This window comes from Mustelus asterias, chromosome 20, assembly GCF_964213995.1.
Source record: "Mustelus asterias chromosome 20, sMusAst1.hap1.1, whole genome shotgun sequence".
In the NCBI taxonomy this organism is placed as follows: Eukaryota; Metazoa; Chordata; class Chondrichthyes; order Carcharhiniformes; family Triakidae; genus Mustelus; species Mustelus asterias.
The window spans coordinates 48,392,876-48,415,487 of record NC_135820.1 but is presented as its reverse complement, the minus strand read 5'-3'; the positions used below and the strand labels follow the sequence as shown (position 1 = coordinate 48,415,487).

General features: G+C 39.5%; 1 protein-coding gene across 3 annotated transcripts in view; it reads left to right on the top strand.

Annotated features, from left to right (window-relative positions):
- Positions 1-22,612, top strand: part of LOC144508506 (serine/threonine-protein kinase 35-like) — a 131,442-nt gene that overhangs the window by 8,340 nt on the left and 100,490 nt on the right. For 2 of the 3 annotated variants that reach the window (XR_013500292.1, XR_013500293.1), the window contains exon 2: positions 15,225-15,380. The gene's annotated coding sequence lies outside the window, so the exon portion shown is untranslated. Of the gene's footprint in view, positions 1-1,745; positions 5,691-15,224; positions 15,381-22,612 lie in introns of those variants that run through there. The other variant, XM_078236485.1, reaches the window with a different exon arrangement.

Below are 22,612 nucleotides of genomic sequence, written 5' to 3'. Positions count from 1 at the left end.
GGAAATGTGATGAGACATGTGATGGAGATGGGATTGCCAGGAGGAGAGAACCACTTGAGACCAAGCAAGTTGATGTATGAACTATGTAAAATTGTCAAATATGAGGCTATAGCTATTGGGCATGTTTTGCTTTGAGGATTTCCATGCAGCAAGATTTCTCTGCTTGACTATATTGTTGCCCCCACTGCCCTGGGTCCTGTCCCACTTATCACGAGTAGTTTTCACACTTACCCTGTGACTCGCCTTGAATTAACCAGCTCTATTGATGGGTCTGAACATAATACAGGAGATTTTCCTGGTCTGTCTCATTGGATCATCAGTAGTTGGTCCAGGATAAAGCAACCTGTCATCACCTCTTGGAAATGATTGTAGACAGTTTTATTGTTCTACTCTAAACCTTGAGTCATCTTTGGCTTGCATTAGAGTTCTCCATATGGAAAAGCTAAGCTTCAACTCATTTAAATAAATGGAATTGAGAACAAAAGAAGCAATAGTGACCAGTTTTTTTTAAGGTTCATGTGCCAGCTGTTTGCATTAATTCACAACCATAAAATGTTTATTGAAATAACAGAAAATTTCTTGCTTCCTATTTTGATTTAAAACATTCAAGAAGCTTTGGAGGATTGCGAACAACTTGGTATAATTGTGATGATATCATTTTCAGTAATGCAAAATTAACAGCATAAAGCTTTTGTCACCTATTGAAGCTGAACTGCCCACAAAACTTGTATTTTGTACATTTGTGGGATGTGGGCATTACTGGTTAGGTCAACATTTATTGCCCATCCCTAATTACCATTGATAAGTGGTGGTGAGCTGGCTTTTTGAGTCACTACAGTCCATGTGGTGCTGTTATGGAGGACATTTCAGAATTTTGACCCAGTGACAGTAAAGGAACTGCAATATATTTCCAAGTCAGGATGTTATGGCTTGAAAAGGAGTTCCCAGGCATTGTTCCCATGCATCTACTGCCCATGACCTTCTTGATGAAAGTGGTTATGTGCTGTCTAAGGAGCCTTGGTGAGTTCCTGCAGTGCTGCTGCCATTGTTCAATGGTAGATGGGGGGTGCATGATATGCTAATAAAGCAGGCTCCTTTGCCATGGATGATATTGAGCTTTTTTGTTGGAGCTGCACTCATCCAGGCAAGCGGAGAGTATTCCATCGCATTCCTGACCTGTGCCTTTGCAAGTGCTGGACAAGCTTTGGGGAGTCAAGGAATGAGTTACTTGCTGCAGGATTCCTAGCGCTTTGACCTCTTGTGGGCACAGTATTTATATGGCCAGTTCAGTTTCTGGTCATTGGTACCCACCCCTCTGCCCCCAGGGTGTTGATAGTTGGGATTCCTAGCATTTATTGACCAATCAGTACCGTCGTGTAGCATGAATTCTTGTGTGGATTATCCTGATGAATGCAAGATGAAACGTTTGAACAACATGCACCTTTTTTCAGCAAAGCTCAAGTTCTGTGCTAGCAAATGACTATACACCTCTTCGTTACTCGAAGTCTTGTGAAAGGTTTGCTTGATTTTATAAAAATTATGGCCAGTCTAGCTGTTAGTTCGTGACTTGAAACATTAATTTAGTTTCACTCTACACAGATACTGATCGACCCTGTTGAGTGTTTTCTCTTTTCCTTCTAACTATAATAACCAATGAAATCATATGTTAACTGATTTTCTTTTGCGAGTATTTTAAAGCAGATTAGACAACAATCTCATTTTGTAAACCATTTTTTTCTTTACAGGCTGGATAAATTGGAACATGAGCTTGCTGCCAAGAATGGAAATTAAACAGAACAGCTTCCTTAGAATGTACAGAGTTTGGAGACTTTTGCTGCATTTAGAGCTTCAGCACTAGCTGATGTCAAGATGAGGAAAGCTATGCAATTAAATTGCTAGGATTTTTTTGGGAAGGGGTGTTTGCCATGCAATAAACTTGTATTTACACTATTTGATTGTACCTTCACTTTATCTGATTAAATGGTGTGTCCTTGAAGATTTAATTGGGTGGATTGAATTCTTAAAGCTGTACGATCCTGTGTTGGTTTATTTTATGTAAAGCATTAGATGATGTTGGCAAGAATTTGAGCAGCTGCGCTTGTATACCAGGATGATTATTTTAAAATGATCAGCATGGGTGACCAGAGTGCCTTAAATTACTTTCAGATTCATTGATGCTAGACAGAATTTGAGGAACTTGGAACAAAATATTCAAACATTTTGAAATTTAAGATAATTTACTGGAGAGCCAGTTTTTCTGATACGGCCTTGGTTGATGTGCTTCTGGTAGGCTGAACACTGAGGACAGTTAGTTCACTCATAAAATCAGTAGCTGCATTGAAATTAAATGCTAAATAAAGAACTTGGCCATTTGGAAACTAAAGCTAAACACTTGTGGTCATTCCTCCTCCTTCCCCTGCCCTACCCTTGATGATATTTGGTAACTGGCAGCCAAAACATTGGGTGTCTCTCCTTTAAAAGGATCTCCAATGCATGGGTTTGAATAAACATCCTAGCTGTGCATGTTCTCCGACCACAGTAAAGGGGTGGGAGCTGCCGCAGTCACTCTTGCAGATAGTAGGTGTGGGAAGCGGAAAATTCATATTCTTTAAAAATGGTGTACTCAAGGAAGAGTTTTAACTCCACTAATTGTGAGACCATATAGCATAGAATCTCACTCCACTGGAGTGAAATCTGAGATTCATGGTTGGTGTTCCTGTTTGCAGCAGTCTTAATTTTCCACCTACATGCCTGGAAAACGCTACTGTGAATTAGGGGTACTAGCCTCTGCATCAGGAACAATGAATCAATTTTAGATAACTATTATCTACTGCTGTGCAATAATTGACCTAGGAGTTCTGATGCTGATATTGTGTAACAAATTAGAATAGCATCATTATTCAGCACAAAAATGACATTCTCATGTTACTGGCAAGTATAGTATAAAAGTTCTCCTGTTTTTTTTTTAACCACTAGCTTAAACACTGATATTATGGAGGCTGGCTCTCCAAATCATTCTGAACAGTTCTCAGTACTAAAGTTGGTACTGGAATGAAAGCTGTGACTTGATCGACCAGGATATACAGATGCCATGGGCTCGAGCTGAAATCTGGTGAGATTTGTTCGAAATGTACCAATTTAGGCATATTTCCACTGAAGGTTGATCTCATTTGCTTGGTCTCCCTCTAATATCAAATATTCAATAGTTGGTCTTTAAAATTGCAAAAACCAGGATAATCGCAATGTTTGGTTTGTTAAAGGCTGAGCTGTTTATGAATTTATTACCAGAACAGCATTTCTTATACATTCAAGGTTAGTGTTGGATTCTTGGCTGGATAAAAAGAAAACTGGCAAATCTTTCCAATTCAAGATTGCATAAATATGATCAGAGGTGGCATTCGTTTTTCATGCAATACTGAGTAATTTTGAAAACTTTCCAAGCTCAATTGTGGTAATTTAGCCCACGTTGTCTCTTCATAAGTGATCTTTAACATTTACTTTTTCTCAGTCATTTTATTCCATAGCTGGCTAAAATGATATAGCTATATAGTGGTTCCCACTTGACGACACATGACTTTCCTTAAACATGTAGTTAAAGCACTGCAATATATCAGTTTACCACAGCAACGTTTGAGGTGTATCTCAGCTTAAAGAAAGTGTCTTGGCCATTAGCTGCGAAGTTTAAATACCAAATTGCCCTGTTTCCATCGCTCAAGCAAAATATTGATCTAAACCAAATTATTCACCAGAGCTTTTTTACTGTAACTAATGGAATGGAGAAATTGCAAGATTGTTATCTTCATTTTTACATAAATTGAAGTTTACTGTTGAGTTGATGAGGCTAGATTTAACTTTGTTCACTTCTACAAGCTAGTCAGATAAAGTTTTTAGATGAGACATTACTACTGTATTTGTCAAATATTAGCTTTAAAATACTGTTTAATTAACATTCCACTATAAGTGCTCCTCCTGCGTGAAAATCTACTTGGCCCTATGCAGTTGGACTGCCAGGTGCTCATTTTGCATTTAACATTTGGAAAAGAGCTGACCCACTGGCAAATTGCAGGCCTATTCGCATCTTGCTGCTCATATGGATGGGATCATTAACCTTTGTACTTATCCTATAGCCTTCGTTTGTATGTAACTGATTTAGTACTGGATTAAGAGACTGACCTGCAGTGATAGACCTCCACTTGTATTAATGGGTATCTTTCTCTAATGCTCATGAGAAAAAAAGATCCTATAATCAACAGCACAATCTCTCTGCCCTTGCCCGCTCTATCTCCTGAAGACATTTAGTATTAGGACTATTTTTATGCCATAAGTAAGTAGCAATTCAATATTGCAATTCTGGTGTGTGTTTAGTGTTTGATCTTGGAAAGTTAAATTTTTAAAGTGAAAGTAAATGTGTGTCAATTCTACAAGGGTTGTATTTTTTTCTTGAGTACATGGGTAGAGTTCAAGGCATATGTTGATTGCTTTCTTAAAAAAAACTTAGGCTACCAAGTCTTATAAAAATTGTATTGGTTTTCTAAGTCTAAGAATGCTCCAATATTTTGACCTTATGGTGACTTAAAAGTCCATTAATTTCGCAATATTATGACATTGCTTGTGTTAACAGGTTCAATGTGACCATTAGAAAATATCGGGAAATAAGCCAAATTTCAAACTTGCATAATCGAAGGCTGGGTTGGAAAAACATGATGTGAAGCGTGCAGTAAAACAGCTATCGAGTCCTTTTTTTTTGTTCAATTAGCACTTCTAATCTGTTGCTTAATGTTTTTACCTAACATACTATAATTACAGGGTAATTGATCTTCAGTCATGAAAATGTAGTGTTTTATTTTTTTGACGTTAATGTCCTTCCTGGAGCATTAGCAAAGGTTTACTTAAATTGCGCAATAAAAGCAATGGAAAGTTGTTGCATTCAAAGAAGGAGGCACTTGCGTATTGAGACCAAATTCAACTCTTAAATCTTCAATTAAAATTGCAGTCCTCGTTAATCCATGAATGTGTTTTAATGTGCTGTTCTCTACCATTTAGCATGGACGTGTTAATACAAATCTTTTTTGCAGCCTCAGCAGCTGAAAGTGCAGGAAAAATGTCTTGTAGATGAGCTGCTTTACAAGTTACTTGGGAATGCTATTCTATATGGAAAGAGTTGGGTGAGATGGGGCAAAAGAGGGAACAGACTCTAGGAGCATTTTGTACTGGATCAGAATGCTAGCTGTGACTGAGCATTTGGGACATGTTTACTGAAGCGTCGCTATGTGGTTTACAGAAGGATTTGCTTCAAGAGAATCCTCGTTTGTTTCTACCTCGTATTCAGGGTTTCACCCAAGTCATGTTGGATGATGTAACACTGCTTGTTCTCTCTACAGTTGGTTTGTCCTTTTTACTGCAAATTCATTTCATTAGATTATTTTGAAGAACCTTTACACTTCTATGCAATTTTTATGTATTCCGATTTGAAACACTGTAATGGTACCACAATCTCTCTTTATGTTGGTCCCTCTGCATCAAGCATAAACATTGTTGTGGACCAATATTTGAACATTTTTGATTTTTGTATTTAACATTAATTTGTAGTTTGGACTGGTGCCATTTGAGTATTCAAATAAGTTGTCTTAGGAAGAATATTTGACGTTCATTGCATTTGTTGTTTCAGCAATAAAATTTTTTTAAAATGTCTTCTGATTTGAGAATTTGATTTTTATATTTTGTAAATGTTCAATTTAAGTCCTTCCTATAAATTTAAAAGCAAAATTCTATTACCTCAATCAAAAGTACTATCAATTTATTTAAATCTAAAGCAGCTTTTTAGTCAGTTGTCCCAAAAATGGTTATACAGTTGTTACATGTTTGTATTCAAAGGCTTGAATAAGCAAGAAATGCTACTATCTCACTTCCATTCATGTCCTCCACTTTGTCTCCTAGTAGAAACTCTCTCCTTTTACTATGGGACTGTCCCTCTACATACCCCACTTGGAAGGTCTGCAGGTCCTCCATTTCATCCCTGAAAGACTTAAACCAAAGCCCACTTATCACCACTCTCTGTCTAGCTCAACTGTTTTTATATTTGAACAATTTCTCTTCCAGATAAAAGGTAGTGTCTTGGAAACTCATTAGTCCTGGCTATGCCTGCCTATTTGTGAGATACATGGAACACTCTAGTTCCATCCTACTTGTGAACCCTCCTTTTTGGTGGAGCATATTAACTATCAGTGCTACTTCTTGCGGTTACTCTGAACTGGAATTTTTAAAATCAACTTTGCTTTGGATTTCACTTTGCCTGCAGGTGTCCATTTCTGACTCTTCCCTTTCACTTGGTCATTTCCCCTTGTCCTCGCCTTCCATCCCACACAACTTCCCATTGGATAATTTCTGCCATCTCTAGTGAAATGTCATTATCAAATACTTCACCCTTTCTCTCCTTTCAGAATTCCAAAGGGACTGTTCTCTTTGTGGCTCTCTCCATTCTTCCATCAATGCTAATACTTGTGTAACTTCCCACTGAAGCATAGATGATGCAGTATCTGCCCATTCTGACCTTCCCAGTGTGGAACAGCACATGCACTCCTACCAGCTAAAAAGCATTTTGCATCTGTTTTTAATTTGGTATACTGGAATTGCAACGTTTGCTTGCTGAATGTCTGTCTGCAAGTGGGGCGTCAACTTATCCACCCCAATCCCAAGCTGTCCTTTGCTTCATACACTGTTCCAATAGTGGTTGTTTCCCAGACATTTGGAGGTGAAATTAGGGAAGCCAATGTGGGGAAAATGGCATCTAGTTGAAATCCTGATTCCACCCCTTTGTGGATGTAGATTGAGTGCAGCAGGAAACTGCTGCAGCTATAACACAAATCTAAGGCACTTTGAGGCAACTGAGAGACACTTTAAGCATTGTGTCACAACCCAACAGTGCTTGGGTCACACTGCAATTCTGTAGCTCGAAGGTGAGCACGCAGCACAAAGTCATTAAAGATGGTGATAGACAAAAATGTGTTTGTTGGAGTAGTTAGGTACTGCAAAACACAACTCTATTGTAACATATTTTCTGTTATAAGAACACTACACCAGTTTCTGACCATGTCTTGTTCTCCAACTCCTAGATCAGGTGAGTGTATGTCACTTCCTTCTATGATATTACAGTTAGCCCCCAATGGGACTTAGTCTAACATACTCCATTATACTACATCTCCCTCAAGAGTCTGTTCTGACTTCAACGTTTTCTGGTGTTCCAGGAAATCCAACGCTTAAGTCTCTTAAATGTAGCCTTTTTTTTTGCTCTTGCGTAAATGTTATTTTTCTCCATGTTCTTGTTTTCTCTTTTCCATGTGCTCTTACATCAATAAGCTTTGTGGTGCCTTCACATTTCTACCATTTATAGTTCTCTCGTTTGTAGGGGTAAGGCATTCCCATTCTGATGTTGGTCTGCTGGATGCTGTTGAACAGAATTTCAATTAAATGATTTGGGATTACCTGCTTTGGTGCTGTCTTTCATTTGTGACCACTGTAACCTTTCTAATCTGTTTTTCACACTGTTCTATTTTAATCAAAGCTCTTTTTCTTACTGTGCTTAGTGTAAGGTCTCTGGTGCGGTGAATTCTTTGCCATTTCTCCATATCTTGATTGATCTCTGATCTAAATCTGTTCTAGTTGTGCAATAATGCTCACTTTCTATAATGACTATCATGATGTTTCATCTGTCCACTTCAGTAGGTTTCCCCTCAGTTGTACTTTTTCTAAGTCAATGTCTTTGACCTGTTGCACCTGTATGCGGAAGGGTAGGAATCTGTCTGCAACCTACTTCCCATGAGTAACTCGCATGAAAATGATCCATTTGCAAGGGTGAGGATCCATATCTTAAGACCATTGGTTGAAAATCCTAATTTTTCAGTAATGCCTTTGCCGTTTAGACACTCTCCCTCGCTGTCCACAATTCCATTAGCCTGTGGGAACTGTGATGAACCTGTGAACAAATCCCGATTCTGTAAATTTTGAAATTCTGTATTTGTGAATTATGGGCTTGTTATCTGATATCACAATATCAGGAATTCCACAGACTGTGAAAATGTCTTTCAATGACATCACAACTTCTGTGTGACACTTAACTATTCCATTTCACCTCAAGTAATCTGTAACTTATAAACAATTTCTCTTCTCAAATCCATTCCTAAGCATTCCCACCCCATTACAGTAAAATAATTACATCCTTTTATTCTTATCTGTGATTTTAAAATGGAGATCTGGCAGCCAAACAGAATAGCATGCTTTGGCTCTGCACTTTATCCTAATACGGATATTGCAAGATCTTAAGTTTCAGTATTCTTCGGATTGCTAGTCTATCACTGTATATGAGTAAATCATCACTGTCAGATGTGCTTGTTCCTTGAAATACAGTCCCAAGATGAGACTGTAGTTAGCCATCCTCTAATACAATATTCTCTGATTTCTGAGCCTCTGATTTAACTCCATCTTCTTGCAGTTGCTGGTAATGTATGGACTGTAATTGTAGCAGACCCCTCGACTTTTCACAAAGTCAATATTGCGTCTTTCTGGATTATTTGTTTCAATGCATGATAGTGTGTCTGTTCTCTGCTGTTTCCTTTGGTGGACACACCGCATGAGTATTAAACCTCACCAATCTTAATTAAATTCTTGTACTGTTGATGGCATTGTTCAAGCTCTGTTGAATTCAATAGCACAACTAAGGGTTTGTTGTCTGTTTCTATCATGAGGTGAAGGTGTAAGATATAGTCAACAAATTTTTTGCCTGTCCCTACTGCTGCTAATGCTTCCTTTTCAATTGCTGCGTATCTCTTCTCTGCATCTCTTAATGACTGATGTAGAGTAGGTATCTGTCCCTGAAGAAGTACTGCCCCAAATCCAGTAGAGGATGCATCTTCTGCAATAACTGTAGGAGATTCAAGAATGTAATGGTCCAATATTTCTGATGGCATCAACTTTGTCTTAATTGTTTTGGAATGATTGTCTGTTCCCAACATCATGAAGCTTTAAAACTCTGTTCCTTGGAGCTGGAAATTCTTTAATGGCTCTGGTCTTCAATGGATCAATCTTTATTCCTGATGCACTCACCGTGTGACCAAGCAACCGGATTGTTAGCTATGAAAAACTCACACTTAACTGTTTAGTATCAATCCTACTTCATATAGCCTTCTCAGCACTGCTCTCTCTCTCTCGGGTCTGCTCAAGCTGAGCATAACCTATCAACACATCATCCATAAGGCAAACAACTCCACAACTTTGAGTTATGTGACATCAACACACACTCTTATGGAACAATTTGGCCTTGGAATCAGATGGGGTGGTACTGCTGCCTCTCAGCGCCAGGGACCCGAGTTCAATTCTTGGCTTGGGTCACTGTGGGGAGTTCTCTGCGTGGGTTTCCGCCAACATTCTGAAAGACGTGCTGGCTAGGTACATTGACCCGAACAGGTGCCGGACTGTGGCAACTAGGGGATTTCACAGTAACTTCATTGCAGTGTTAATGTAAGCCTTACTTGTGACTAATAAGTAAACTTTACTTTATTCCTGGACACCAATGTGTTGGTTTTTTTTTTAAACTGTGAAATTACTCCTTGTCTTACCATTGTATTGATCGATCCCTTTCTTGACCTTAGGAAGTAGAGTCTGGAACCTTTTCTGTATGTTTATAAACATTGGTTTCGCTTCTGAGCTTGGGCTGTTTTCAGCTTTCTCAATCTTCTGATTGGCCATCACCTTCCTTTATTTCTATTCTATTGAATTAGATGCAATTTGATACATGCCTTTCTACTTAAAAGTGAACAACCCTAATCTTCGCCCATGATCTTTAGTTCGGTTCTTCCTGGTCCATGTAACTTTTTGCAGAAGAACTTTCTGGTTTAGCCATGGATCATGAAAAAATCAAAACTGTTGCTCCAATAACTTCAGTATAAAGTATGACTTGTGACCTTCTGCCACGATCTCTTCACTCCAATAAATTCTGCTTAATTCTTTAACTTCTAAGAAGGGTTTCTCGAAGTCTCGTGAATCTTCACAGACTCTGTTTACCTTTTAAAATTTCCTCGTGTGTTCTGCTCATCTTCTACGGTGACATGCTGCCTGAAAATGTCCCATCTTTTTAGACTGATGGCATTGCACATTTTTGCTGACTCAATTTCCGTACCCGTATCTTTATCAGCTGCAACAGCCAGTCTCTGAGTTGCCAACATTAATTGCTTTTCATGCCACACACATTTCCTCTCTCCCCTTTTTTATGCCTGATGATGAATTCATGTATGTTGATTAGGAATTTGGACTGTCTCCGCCTGATTATTGATTAGTTTTGCCTCTTGATCTTAGCTTGTCTACATGACTGAATTGCTTTCACCAGCATCAAGTCACCTTAGGACTGCAAATGATCTGATCACCATCCACTGTTCCAACAACTGTTCGGCTGTGAACTAGCTGCTCTTTCAGTTTATTTTACTCAGTCTTTTGTTAACCAGTACGAATCAATAAATGCGTCAATGCTTGCCCTGTGTCTCTGGGTATGTTTATTGAACTTTGTGCAATTCGCAATGGTGTTTTTACAAAGAATGAAATATGTCTCGGATACAAAAATAATCTCTGCTAATATGGCTTTAGCCTTATTGATCCCTAAGGTAACTAGGATGTTGTCTAGACAGTTGCCAATTGAGTGCAAAATTGTACTGACCTGCTCACAGCTCTGCTGCAAGACCCATTGCAGTGGTAAATCAAGCAAATTTTCTATACCAATTTACATGCTTCAACATGATTTAGGCCTGCCACCATCTCAAAGAGCTAAAGTCGTGGTAGAGATTTTTCTAGTACCATCTTTCTACTACCGTCGCCATATATTGTATTGCTTGGTTGCAGTAGTTTCAATAAGTTCTGAAAGTCTGCTAGCTTTATTGTAACACATTTACAGTTATATAACATTCTACACTAGCTTCTGATCATGTTTGCTTTCAAGTCCCAGATCAGATGAATATGTCACATCCTTCCATGACATCACAGGCCAGTACAGCTAACCCTTAATGGAACCTAGTTTAATATACCCCATTATACTACAGATACCAGTACTGTAGTGTGTGAAACCAGAGATCAGACACTGCAGGAGCAGTTCCTTGAGGCTAATAGTGGTTTTGTGAAGGATGTCAACTTGGTGCTTTGGACACCGCTGAGGGGCAGTTTGTTTATTGTCAGAGTGCAAGGTGCAATGGAGTCCACGTATTCTGAAGTGGCCTGGACCACTGAGGAGGAGGTGTCTGATCCTCTACCTCCGCAGTTGCAGGTGCAACATCTTGCAAGAGGAGCAACATTCCCTTTTCTTCACAGCCACATTGTCTTTCTTCAAAAAGACTAGGAAATTATTAGGTCTTATACCAGTTGCTGGTAAATTACAAAAGCTAGTAATATGGGATGGCACTGTTACAAATTATGCTGAAACAATGATCCAATTTGAGAAACATTCATTAACTTTAATCTTTTGGTTCCTGCCAATGAATTTTCTCTGTGTTGCTGTATTTAATATAATACAAAATGCCTTAATCTTTATTATGAGCCTACTGTGAGACACCTTATTGAAAGCCTTCTTAAAATATACATATCATGTCTATTATATTTCCTATAACTAGTCAACAGGTCAAACACAAAAGAACACAGGAAATTGTGGAGGCAGATCATACAGCATGTTGATTGAACTGTTCCATTAGTTAATATGATCATGACTGATCATTGGCTTAAACATCATTTTCCCACTCACTTCCCATATCCATGATTTCCTAAGAGATCAAAAATCTGTCTATCCCAACCTTATGTATTCAATGATGAGGCTGTAGATTTTTTTTGTAGGTTTTAATAAGATTACCACTCGCTCTTCTAAAATCCAAAGAATGTAAGCCCAGTTTACTTATCCTCTCATCATAGGACGGACCCCCTCATCCCAAGGACCTATCTCATGAACATCTACTGCCTCCAGTGCAAGTATATCCTTTCTTAAATGTGGAGCCTAAAATTGCACACACTGTTCCAGATATAGTCTCTCAAAAACCCTGTACAATTGCAGCAAGACTTCTTTTATTCTTGTACTCTAAACCCCTTGTGATGAAAGCCAACATACTTTTTGCCCTCCCAATTGCTTGCTGCACCTACATGCTAACTTTGTGTTCTTTGCACAAGCAAGCTCATTTCTTCGAACATCAACATTTACAAATTTCACACCTTTAAAAAATATTCTGCATTTGTTCTTATGACCAAAGTGAAGAACTTCACACTTCCCCACATAGTACCCCATCTGCCATTTTGTTGCCCACTTACTTAACCTGTCAATATTTCTTTGGAGCCTCTGTGTCCTCCCCATAGCTTATTTCTCACCTCACTTGGTATAATCAACAAACTTTGATACATTATTCTTATCTCTTCATGTAAGTCGTTAATCTAGATTGTAAATAGCTGAGGCCCCAGCATAATTCTTGCGACAGTCCATTATTCACTGCTTGTCAACCTGAAAAAAAACTCCCATTTATGTCACTCTCTGCTTTGTATCCATTAACCACTCCTCTATCCACGCTAAAGTATCACCCACAACTCTGTAAGCCATTATCTTGTTTTTTATGCAGCTCTTTATTGAATACATTCTGGAAATCCAGGTTTCTACATATACTTGTACCCTTTTCTCTACCCTATTAAAAAACCTCTAATAAATTTGTCAAACAGGATTTCCTTTTACTAAAACCCAATTGGTTTGTTCTGATCATATACTTTTCTAAGTGGATTATTAAGGCTTCCTTTTAGGCTAACTGGCATGTAGTTTATTGTTTTCTCTCCCCTCCTTTCTTGAAAAGTAGTGTAATGTTTGTCAACTTCTAATTTAAAGGGACAATCCCTGAACCTAAGGAATTTTGGAAATTCATCCGATCATATCCACCATCTCTTTTGGAATCCTAGGGAATGGACCATCAAGTCCAGCTATTTAATCCCTAAGGTTTTTCCTATACTACTACTCTGCTGATTGATATTAATTGAATTAGTTTCCTCACTTTTTAGCCACGAGCTTAGCATCTATTTCTGGTATTAAACTTGTGTCTTCAGATAAAGAACCTTTTTTTTAAACTTCTATTCCCTGCAATGTCCTTAATCACCAATGTATAATTTTGGTTAAATTTTCTGTCCCTTCCTGTCCCACTTCATTTATCTTTATCCAGATTGCTTTATTGTTCTGATGCCTCGACCTTTAACTTTGGATTTCTAAATTTCCCTTCACACAAACCCGTTCCACTTCTATTAGTTTAAAGCTCTGCCCGCAGCCCCAGCTATATGACTGACCAGGATACTGGTCCTAGCCTGGTTCAAGTGGAACCCATCCCAACGGAATAGTTCACTCTCCCCTGAATGCTGATGTCAGTGGCCTATGAACTGAAACCGTTCCTTCCCACATTACTCTTTAGGCTGTGTTTAACTCTCTGTTTGGCCCAGTGCTGATTGGCGCATGGCTCAGGTAACAATCCGGAGATAGAATAGAACATAGAATCCGACAGTGCAGAAGGAGGCCATTCGGTCTATTGAATCTGCACCGACCATAATCCCACCCAATTCCTATCCCCTAAGGGGCAATTTAGCATAGCCAATCCACCTAACCCGCACATCTTTGGACTGTGGGAGGAAACCAGAGCACCCGGAGGAAACCCATGCAGACACGGGGAGAATGTGCAAACTCCACACAGTGACCCAAGCTGGAAATCGAACTTGGGTCCCTGGCATTGTGAGGCAGCAGTGCTAACCACTGTGCCATTGTGTAGCCCACGATGATTATCTTTGATGTTCTACATTTTAATTTGGTCCCTAACTCCTCCGATTCTCTTAGCAAAGAAAAATATTGACTTACTTTGAACCCAATCCTCCTTTCTAATCTGAATGTATATTCATGCGTTTTATCATTTTTTGCTTTTAGTAATTAATAAACTCACTCTATCTTTAACTCGAGAAAGTCTGGTTAAACTGGCTCCTTTACAACATAACTCTTGGGTTTGCGAAAAAGAATCCTTTTTAGGTTAAATCTTGTGGCAACCAATAGAGGGGGTGGAATAAAGACAGGGAGTTAGTTCATCCCTCCTCATTTGGGTTTATTACAATTTGGTGCCTTCCTATGTGTGCAATTTAAGAGTCCGGCTCAGCAACTTTGAGCTGAAGTTGCCCAAGTGCAGGCACTTGCTGCAGATAGGGTTGTGCAGAATTTCAATGTATTCCACAGATTCCCATATGCTGCAGTGATGGCACAGCACCAACCCTGCCATTTCTGTCCAAGCTTATTTATTTAATCCGTCAATTACTTGATAATTTACATGGATAAAGTGCAGTTGCCTAGCTTAGAGACAAGGAAGAAAAACTCTCAAAGTACTGGAGAAAGAAGAAAGTAGAAAAAGGACCACCTCTTTGCTCCTCTGCATTGAATTTCACTTGAGCCAAATTTCCAACTACATGATCTAGCTACATCTCACTCCAGCATAGTATTCTTTCTATGTGTCTTCTGTTCCATCAATTTGCCTTTAACAACTCTGTGTTGACTCTACTTGATTAACCCCAGTATTTTAGAAATTGCAATAACTTAATCTCAAATTATTGATCCTAAACGTTTCCCGCACAATTAATGTTAGACTAGTTGATTTATACTTACCCATTTTATCCTTCATTCCCTTTCTGAACCAGAGATGTTACTTTGATACAATTTGAAAATTCGTAAAATGGTTCACTGGATTGATTCTTGAGGTGACAGAGTTGTGCTATGAGGAGAGATTGAGTACAACTGGTTTATACACTCTGGAGTTTAAATTTCAATAACATTCTTCAAGGACTTGGCAGAATGGATGCTGCAAAGTTGGTTCCCTGGGCTAAAGAAACTAGAAGTAGAGGTCATAGTTACAGATTAAAGGTTTTACCATTTTTGACAGATTTGAGAGAAATTCCAATCTCCAATGAATCTTTGGAGTTCTTTATCTTAAAGAGCTGTGGATGCTCAGCAATTGAACATACTGAAAGTCAAGATTGATGGGTTTTTTAACTCTAAGGAATCAAGGGATCTGAGGATTGGGTGGGAAAGTGGAATTGAGATCAAAGATCAGCCATGGTGTCATTTAACAGCAGAGGAAGGCTCAATGTACAGTCCTCTCCTTGTCCAATATCTTATATGATGTATTCTTCTGTTCTTGTCCTTATAGTCACTTGGTAGTCATGATTTCTCACTGGTCCTGGACCTCTGGTGGTGCATTGCTAGCGGCTATCACTGCTTCCTGGAATGGAGAGTGCCCAGCCTCTGATTGGCCGGCAGCGACTGGAGCAGGGTGAGATTTCCATCCCGGATTCCTTGATACCAGGTAAGGCTTGTCACTAGCCATTTGATTGACACTTGCAGGCCTTCCCCGAAGAGGGTGATGCAGGGCTCTCGTCAGCTCTCCAGGTAGCAAGCAAGACCCCACTGGTTAACTCTGTTTCTCTCTGCAGATGTTATCTGATCTGCTGAGTAATTCCAGAATATTTCTGCATCTGTTTTGGTGATGTCAGTTGTGGGATAAATATTGACCAGGGAGAGGGAAAACAGAGGCCTCGGTTTAATGTTCCATTGTAAAGATAACTGCAACAATCCCTCATTAATCTAGTACAGGTCTCTGGACTAGGATCCACAACTTTCTCATTCAGAGGCAAGAGTAACCGCTAACACGCATTTCTGTTTTGGTGGTTGGAATCACAAATTGATATAATTTATTTCTGACAGATGTATGCGAAATATCAAGTGGATCAGTAAATACGAACTGACAACTATTTAATATAATTTTTTCACTCAAATGGATTGTGTGTGAACGGACGGCCTTATTCAGATTTCACAAAAGGAGGCTTTACACTCTACATTCCTAATAAATGGAGTCAGCGATCCAAATGTCAACAAGTTATGTAATCACATACGCTATGCAAAATAACATTCAATTTGTGTTATAATTGTTGCTGCAGCATTTGAATTTGTCGTCAAATATAAATTATATAACCATGTTAAACTAACCCTTTTGTAGGGTTCCATTAATATTATGAAATTAATTAAGAGATGATTGCTTGTAGCAAATCACTCATTAAAGATTGCATTATTACTCCAACAATGGGGCAGAGCCTGTTGGCCAAAAGAGTTTGTGGAGCTTGGTCTTTATGCAGACACCAAACATAATCTCTCTCAACCCATCTCAAATAAGCTTTGAGGTTGGAGATTAGCCACTGATCCCAGCCGTTGATGCAGTGTGCAAATGTGTTGTGTGATTTATCAATCAAATATATCAATTTACTACTTTATGACAATCCTCATAAATGAAAATTTTTTCTTCTTACCATTCTTACTTTGTAAATACAGCAATTCTGAGCATTTATTAATGTGTTTAGTCCCCAATATAAAGTCACATTTGAATTGGTTGTTAGAGTAATTACTTGGTCCTACATCCTGTAAACCTTTAACTCCAGCTCTACACATTAATTTTGACTGCAGTTGATAAAACCTATTTATTAGCATACCTCCAAAATAAAATAAACTCATATCTAGTATGATCTGACCAATGCAATGACCAACGCCTCGACTTTCTCAGAAGACAAAGAAAATTTGGCATGTCAGCTACAACTCTCACCAACTTTTACAGATGCACCATAGAAAGCATTCTTTCTGGTTGTATCACAGCTTGGTATGGCTCCTGCTCTGCCCAAGACTGCAAGGAACTACAGAAGGTCGTGAATGTAGCCCAATCCATCACGCAAACCAGCCTCCCATCCATTGACTCTGTCTATAGTTCCCGCTGCCTCAGCAAAGCAGCCAGCATAATTAAGGACCCCATGCACCCCGGACATTCTCTTTTCCACCTACTTCTGTCAGGAAAAAGACACAAAAGTCTGAGGTCACGTACCAACCAACCCAAGAACAGCTTCTTCCCTGCTGCTGTCAGACTTTTGAATGGACTTACCTTGCATTAAGTTGATCTTTCTCTACACCCTAGCTATGACTGAAACACTCTCTCGTTTCCTTCTCTATGAACGGTATGCTTTGTCTGTTTGGCATGCAAGAAACAATACTTTTCACTGTCCGTTAATACATGTGACAATAATAAATCAAATCAAAGTAATGCTTTTCATATCCATCAGACATCTCAACACTTTACAGCTAAATAAGGAAAGACGCTGTTGTAGTATAGGGGAAACACAGCAGCCAATTTGCACACAGGAAACTCCCAGAAGCAGCGATGTGATAATCTCCTTTTGTGATGTTGATTGAGGGATAAACATCGATCAGGGCATGTGGGATAATTCCACTGCTTTGTTTCGAAATACTGTCATGGGTTCTTTTACGTGTACCAGAGAGGGTAAGCGGGACCTCATGTTAATATTTCTAATGAAAAAAGGGATAAGATATGGGGAGTAGGTGGGGAGGTGGATTTGAGACCAGGGAGAGATCAGCCATGATCTGATTGAATGGCGGAGGAGGCTTGAAGGGCTGAATTTGCCTACTTCTGCTTCTAATTCCTATGTCTCATCCAACATGCATTCTTATTGTGTTTACACTCCTCCAGTACTGCACGAGAATGTCAGTCTTGTTTTTTTTTTGTGATCAAGTCCTGGAGTAGGACTTGAACCCATAATGCCTAGGGACCCAGAGGTATGAGTATTATCAACTGAGCCACAGTTAGCAAACAATGAAATGTGTGATCTAATAGCAGCCAATATAGCAGATCTATTATCATTATCAGTATTCAGACCTTTTTTTTTCATTATCAGGACATGGGTGTCACTGGCAAGGTCGGTTTTTAGTTGTCCTGAGAAGGTTTTGGTTAGCCTCCTTCGTGTAGTGATCATTGCCAGTCCCTGTAGAGGCCAAGTCTGTATACACTGAAGGCATACTCAATTGTATGGTGTGGTACTACCACTGTGCTAATTGTGAAACATGCAGAACTGAGCGAGCAGTTCAAAACTTAGTATCCATGAGGCACTGAGGGCTATCAGCAGCAACAGATGTGTATACCACCTAAATGTCCCTCAATGTCAACAAAACGAAGGAGATAGTCATCAACTTCAGGAAGTGTAGTGGAGGGCATGCCCCTGTCCAAATCAATGGAGACGAGGTAGAAATGGTCGAGAGCTTCAGGTTTTTAGATGTCCAGATCACCAACAACCTGTCCTGGTCCCTCCATGCGGACACTGTAGTTAAGAAAGCCCACCAACACCTCTACTTTCTCAGGAGACTAAGGCAATTTGGCATGTCCGCTACAACTCTCTCTAACTTCTACAGATGCACCATAGAAAGCATTTTTTCTTGTTGTATCACAGCTTGATAAGGCTCCTGCTCTGTTCAAGACCGTAAGAAACTACAAAGGGTTGCGAATGAAGCCCAGTCCATCACTCAAACCAGCCTCCCAACTATTGACACGGTCTACACTTCCTGCTGATTTGGAAAAGCAGCCAGCATAACCAAGGATCCCACACACCCCAAGTATACTCTCTTTCGTCTTCCATTGGGAAAAATATATTGAAGTCTGAGCTCATGTACCAAACGATTCAAAAACAGCTTCTTCCCTGCTGTCATCAGACTTTTGAATGGACCTGCCTCACATTAAGTTGATGTTTCTCTACACCCTAGCTATGACTGTAACATTACATTCTGTACTCTCTCCTTCCCTATGCACGGTATGCTTTGCCTGTACAGTGTGCAAGAAACAATATCTTTCACTGCATACTAATACATGTGACAATAATAAATCAAATTAAAGGACTAGCATAACTCTTCACTTCCTCCTCACCATCAAGTTAGATGATGTATCTAAAGGAATGGCAGGAACTGCATCAGTATACTTTAGAATAAAATTTCAACTGATAAATCTATGACAGAGGATTGCATGCATGCTAAACAGACAAAACAGCGTTCTATAGATTAAACACCAGCCCAAAATGTTGCAACTCTGTCCAAAATTTTTAGATTTTTCTATTCATTTGTGGGACATAGATGTCGCTGGCTGGCCAGCATTTATTGCCCATTCCTAGTTGCCTGAGGACAGTTGAGAGTCAACCGCATTGCTGTGGATCTGGAGTCACATTTAGGCCAGACCCGGTAAGGATGGCAGATTTCCTTCCCTAAAGGACATGAGTGAACCAGATGGGTTTTCCCAACAATCGACAATGGTTTCATGATCGTCAGTAGATTCTGAATCCAGATTTTTTAAAAAATTGCATTAAAATTCCACCATCTGTGGTGGTGGGATTCGAATGCAGGGTCCTCCGAACATTAGTTGAATTAGGGGAATCTCGAGCAGGGGTAACATATATATAAGATTAGGATAGAGAGCAGGAGAACTGATTTTGCACAGAGTTTGGGATTGAAGAATGTTAACATTTAAAAATGTTAGAAAGTTTGGCAAATTAAAGATGATAAAGGGCTTTTGGAATAGAACATGCACCACAGCATTAGATCTATTGTTCATGTGGAGGATAAATAACGATGTAGACTGGTTGGGCCATACTGTATGGTTCTATGCTGTAATTTAAAATGTAATCCGTACATCTGATTCTCAATACAGTACAATTGGTTTTCATGCTCAACTGTCAGAAATCTCAGCTACAGTTTTCATCCTTGGGCATGTTCTTCCAAACCTCTCAGCAGAATATCTTTCTATTTCAAGGTCAGTTTATAACATTCAGGGAGAGACCAATTTAATGGCATAAAATGAGAACCCTTGCAGAATGTTCTTATCTGGTTGTGTTTCATTTTCATGTATGCCTGGGTTAGTAATATTTTGCTCATTACCAGCCTAAACTATAATGGTTTATATGGTTAAACTGGATATCCCTGCTTCAAAATCTGAACTGATATAGAAAAAGCAACCAAGCATCAAATTTCTATCTATCTGTATTGCCGTATGAAAACAACGGGGTGAATTTTCCCGTTCTGCCCGCTGCGGGAATTGTAGCGGACAAGGAATGGACCATGGAAAGGTCCGTTGATCCTCGGGTGGGATTTTCTCATTTCGGGGTGAGTGCAGCTGGAAAATCCCACCCAACACCTCTCAGTTACTGGTTGGCCTTTTTTTCATATAATCGCTATGATGAATCACTTATATTATGGGCAGCATAGTGGCACAATGGTTAGAACTGCTGCCTCATAACGCCAGGGACTCGGGTTCAATTCTGGCTTCGGGGTCACTGTCTGTGTGGAGTTTGCACATTCTCCCTACGTTGGTTTCCTCTGGGTGCTCCGGTTTCCTCCCACACTCCAAAGATGCGCAGGTTAGGCCTCGGTAAGTTGCCTTAGTGTCAGGGGGACTAGCAGGGTAAATAAGTGGGGTTACAGGGTTAGAACCTGGGTGGGATTGCGGTCGGTGCAGACTCGATGGGCCAAATGGTCTCCTTCTGCACTGTAGGGATTCTATGATTTAATAACTGTTCAACATTTTATACTGAGTCAAAGGCACATGATCACTATGGTTACCTAACACCACTTATTGATGCTGATTTATAGACCACAGTCATTTTCAGTATGTCCTGTCCTACCAGTAACTGGTGTATATTTGGGCTGGTGGGGAGAGGAACTGTTGCTCTGGGAATCTTCAACATTGACTCTGGATGTTGGCAAAGAAATCTCTTGCTGATTACCACCTACATCTTCTCTCAGCAAATGAATCAGTACTCCTCCATCAAACACAAACAGAAAATGCTGGAAAATCCCAGCAGGTCTTACAGCATCTGTGGAGAGAGAATAGAGCCAACGTTTTGAGTCAGGATGACCCTTTGTCAGAGCTGTATTTTGCTTTTGCTTTATTCATCAGAAAGTATTTTATTTTATATCAATGCTCCTCCATGTGGAATACCACTTCGATGAAGCTCTGAGGGTGGCAAAGATTGTCCATTTGGCAGAGGATATCAATGTCTATCATCAAGAGTGGTTCAGTCTTACCACCACAAACCAAAGTCGCCAAATCCTGAAGAACTCACCAATCTGTGCAGATGGTCTGTCCATTAGCATGCTAATTGAAGTTACCTTAACCTGAGACATTAAGTGGAGCTGAAAATATCCTATTTTTAGGTCGAGGCCTTACCATGGAAAATGCACCAGGGTGTAAATGTTCTCTTTGCTTCTGTGGAGTCAAAAATGGCTCAATGCCTGGGCATGTTCTTTCTGATGGCAGAGGATATTTGCATTTGAGTACGTGTAGCTTCTGTCAAGCATGAGGGATGATAACTCCCTGGTGCCTCAACAAGGCACATCAAAGTTATCCTATGGGATAATGGCTACCCTGATCATTATGCTTTGTGCATAATTACAAATAGATTTGCTGCAGGGTTGATGTCAGCCTTTTAATTGATCACAACTTCACCCTTCAAGTAACTAGACCAAGTCACGGAGTTTCCTTAAACAGCTGTTTTAATCAAGCTATATAACTCGGACCCTAGAAAGTCACAGGTCTCAGTCTATAACCAGCCAGAGTGCAAAATTCAGAAATACACAAGCAATTAGAGTTTCAAATTTGATTACAAATAATTAGCATATACTAATCACATTTTAGGAGTTATGTCTATCCACTCAGAGTTATTGATTAAGGTTACATCATGCATACATAAGAGTATTGTGTCCGATTATAACTTCTGCATGTTATATTATCTAGCAATGATAGCTATATCTCTGACCAATGGTATATCATCCTCCCTTTTTTTTAATTCCTTGTTCTAATGGGCAAACATGTACTGTAGCTGCACATCATTCAATTGAATGGTCCTTGACTCTTATCTGGGTCTGCTTTAATCAAGATCTATGATTTTCACATAGCTTCGCTGTGTGACTGAGATACAGCTTGCAGCTTATGTGATTTTTAAACTTGTGTGATTATTAACTCTTTCAGGGTCTAAGACCACCATTTTCAAACCTGGAGAAGAGTAAAGTAGCTCAACATTTGATTAACAGGCGAAGCTAGCCGTTTCATGCTGCTACTATGCAGTGGCAATGTGAGTGCTGTATTCCACTAACAGATTCGGCCATCAAGTCAAAATTACATTCTGTCTACCATGCAACTGAGTAATGTGCTACATGAATTTCAGTGTTGGTGTGATGTCAGGTAAATGGGCTGTTTGTCCCAGTGATTATCGGATTGTATTCAACAGCACATCCTTTTGGCTGTTTGCAGTAGGCAGAATACTGACTGTACTCAACCAATCCATGCTTGTAAAACTCGGAACACAATGTCCAACGTTACGTGTGATTCGGCGATTGGGCAGAACTTGCTAAACAATCCCAAGTATGCTAATAATTACACTAACAACCGATGTCAGATTATCAATTGAACTTTCAATGCAGCCCTCCTACACTTGCTATGTATAATCATATGTAGGGACTTGTCCTTTGACAGGAAAAGCAACATGTCCAGACATTGGAACTTTATTGAACAAACAAAAGCATAAGGACTAGATTTCCCTGGCGCATTAACCATAGCAATGCCTCAACCAATAAGAGCTGACTTTCCAACTAATCAACATTCCTTTTCTCATGCAGCATAAATTTTCATTCCTCTTGAAATTTGGCATTCTTGTCTCTGTCCTGATG